General features: G+C 39.1%; 1 long non-coding RNA gene across 1 annotated transcript; it reads left to right on the forward strand.

The window, feature by feature from the left end:
- Positions 1 to 612: 612 nt before the first annotated feature.
- LOC307017260 lies at positions 613 to 2,441 on the forward strand. The gene is made up of 3 exons (XR_013802098.1): positions 613 to 677; positions 1,241 to 1,346; positions 1,697 to 2,441. It is a non-coding gene; the product is annotated as an uncharacterized lncRNA (long non-coding RNA).
- Positions 2,442 to 2,903: the final 462 nt, after the last annotated feature.

Below are 2,903 nucleotides of genomic sequence, written 5' to 3' on the forward strand. Positions count from 1 at the left end.
TTCCGTTCACACCGGACGCAATGCGAATATTCGCTCGAGTTTCACCCATAGACTGTGGCCCTTTCTCATTTCTCTAACTCCCCTCCTCGACTCCTTGATGCGATCCTTAGATGCGAGCGGAGGAGCCGAGGAGGGGAACCGAGGAGAGAGGAGGGGAAGCAGCAGGCGGTTAGAGAAAAGAGAACTCCTCTCCTCTGAGCGGTCATGTTAAAGAGACGTCCATTAATGATGACAGGAGGCACATCTGCCCATCTGTTCATGATGACTTATATATTTACTTTTAATTCATTCACAGTGCGGTATAATACGGTGGCTGGCAGGTGCAAACGCGGAACAACGGCCCAAAACGCATACAATAGCAGGAAACACCTGCAAATAATGAAATGAAAAACAAACAAACCCTGAAAACAAATACAACAGAAAAACGCTGCATTTACAACCCCGAAAACAAACGCAACAAAAAAACACTGCAAATACCAAAACGATATGCAAAGTCCAAAGCACGTACAAATCCCAAAATACATACCAAAAAAACAACAATCCGGAAGTGCTCCAGGCCTCTAGGGGTCGCGCTACATGGAACAGATTGATTTCTGATCAGACATATAGAGAACGAACAAGAGTGATGGAAATCGGGAGGAAAGAAAGTTCATTTAAGTGGAGAAAGATATAAGAAGGTAAGTTTTGTTTTTATACATAGATGATCGTCATATTTATATAGCTAGCGTTAGCGTGCCTAACTACTACACCAGCTGAGGAGAGGAGAGCTTAACGTGAAGAGAAGATAAAGTGAGGGAAGAACATTGTTAAAAGAGATGACAAATCAAGTGCAGGCAAATAACACGGGCCATAGTGAGTACCGCGGAAAAAGGAAATTTGAATTCTTAGCAGTTTGTTTATGTATGTATTTGTGTATAGATGTTGCAACTATACAGAGCTTTAGCAATTGCCTGTAACCATGGTCATGCTAATAAAGCTATTGAATTGAATTGAGAGAGAGAGAGAATTGAGAACATGTGAAGAGGGACAAAGTAATGACAGGATAGTAGTTTGCATTAGACATGCTCAAGAACAAATATAGAGAAGACACTCAAGGAGAGAGAGAGACAAAACACAGATTCAAAGATAAACATGATGTATCTTTCTATAATTTATTTAGCCAACCACTATTTAGACTGTGTGTTTTTGATTGACTTGATTAAATGGATTTACTACATCAATGTACTGTATGTCTTTTCAGGCCGCCATGTTTTGTCCTTTCTGTGGCCAACATCTGGGGACAGTTCAAGTGTTCTGTGGCTCCTGTGGCAAACATGTACAGTTTTTGGCAGAAGTTGAACACAACAGTAAGTTCACTTTTTTTATTGTTTCTGTTTCAAATTCAAGAAATAAGGATTCAACACAGTACTCTGTTTAGAATACTAATTGGCAGATGCATACACTAGTTATCAGAATGAAGGACACATTTTTTCATTGTCTGTTTATGTGAAATATGTAGAAGCCATCATTAAATTGTAGACCAATGCATTAAATACACAACACAGCTTATATTATACATTCATAATTGTGTATTAGTTCTATCTTTATAGAGAACATTATACATTTAGAATCAGATTTTGAGACAGTGAGCGGCTTGGAAAGTCACACCGCCATGGGGCACAAACAGTTGCTGACGTGATGTTTTCTTCTTTCTCAGGCATTCCATAAGGAGGGTCAGGAACTCCCGCTTGGGACCACCAGTGTCCCCTCCATCCTCAGTGTGTCCCTCATCCTCAGTGAACTTAACTGACATCTCATGAGAGGGATCGAATGAGGCACCTTTGAAGCCGCGGGTTGCTCCATCCCACACATTGGCTCTATTAATATTGAACCTGCTGCAAGATGTATTTGTTCTTTTCGCAGAGAGTTTTGCAACAATGTGTGCCGCAGTCAGGTATTCTGTGCTGGGAAAGACAAAGTGATGTATTGTAATATTAAATGATGAAGCTATTAATAAGATTTAGAGTATAGAATAGAAAAACTAAGTGGTAATAGTAACAATTAATACCTTTGCTCCATTTTGTCTTCTTGCTCAGACTGGCTATCAATAATGATTGGTGCATACACATTTGTGTAGTTGCTGCAGTGAGAAGACAGTTGAATAATTATTTTCAAATACATAATATGTGCATGACAGTCATATTTAAAAAAGGATGTCGATCCTCTTCCTGTTTTTCCAATACATTGGCTTCTAAACTGACAACAGCACTTTTGTCATACTCCTGCACAATCCTTGTAAACATTTGAAATGAATGCAAGAAACAATATCTGATCTTTGAAAAATATTTGTGGGTATTTTTTGTATCGTCTTCACTAAGATGTCAGACATTGTGGGTGTCATTTGGAAATGTATGAAAGTATAATTGTTCTGCTTCCTGGCAATGTTACCCACTGTGATTGGAGGCTATACAAACAGACAAATGTAAAATAAAGATACACACCAAACAACTGTGTCACGATGCAACTGTCAACACCGTTTACCTATACTGTAGAAGTTGTTCTGACCCGGAGCAGACTGGACCTCTTCCTGGAACAGGGTTGGTGCTCCATCCTATTTTTACCCAGGAAATAAGTGCACACAAAGGGATTTATTGATTTCATGTTCACAAATTCAACCCTACATGGTATAATTACATTTTTAATTAGTCTTACCCGATCAGACGCTGGTTGTGGGTGCCTGAGAGGTCTGATAAAGGTAAACAACAAATATATTCAAACTACTGTACTGTTAAAACATTCTGCTTCTTGTGGCACAAAATAATATGTTGACAATGTTTTATTTTACCCTGGCAAACTTGTCAGTTGAGTGCTCACTTTTGGAACATTTGGAATGTCCCACACCTGCATACACACAAATGAGTGAC

Source organism: Notothenia rossii, assembly GCF_949606895.1.
Source record: "Notothenia rossii genome assembly, chromosome: 8".
In the NCBI taxonomy this organism is placed as follows: Eukaryota; Metazoa; Chordata; class Actinopteri; order Perciformes; family Nototheniidae; genus Notothenia; species Notothenia rossii.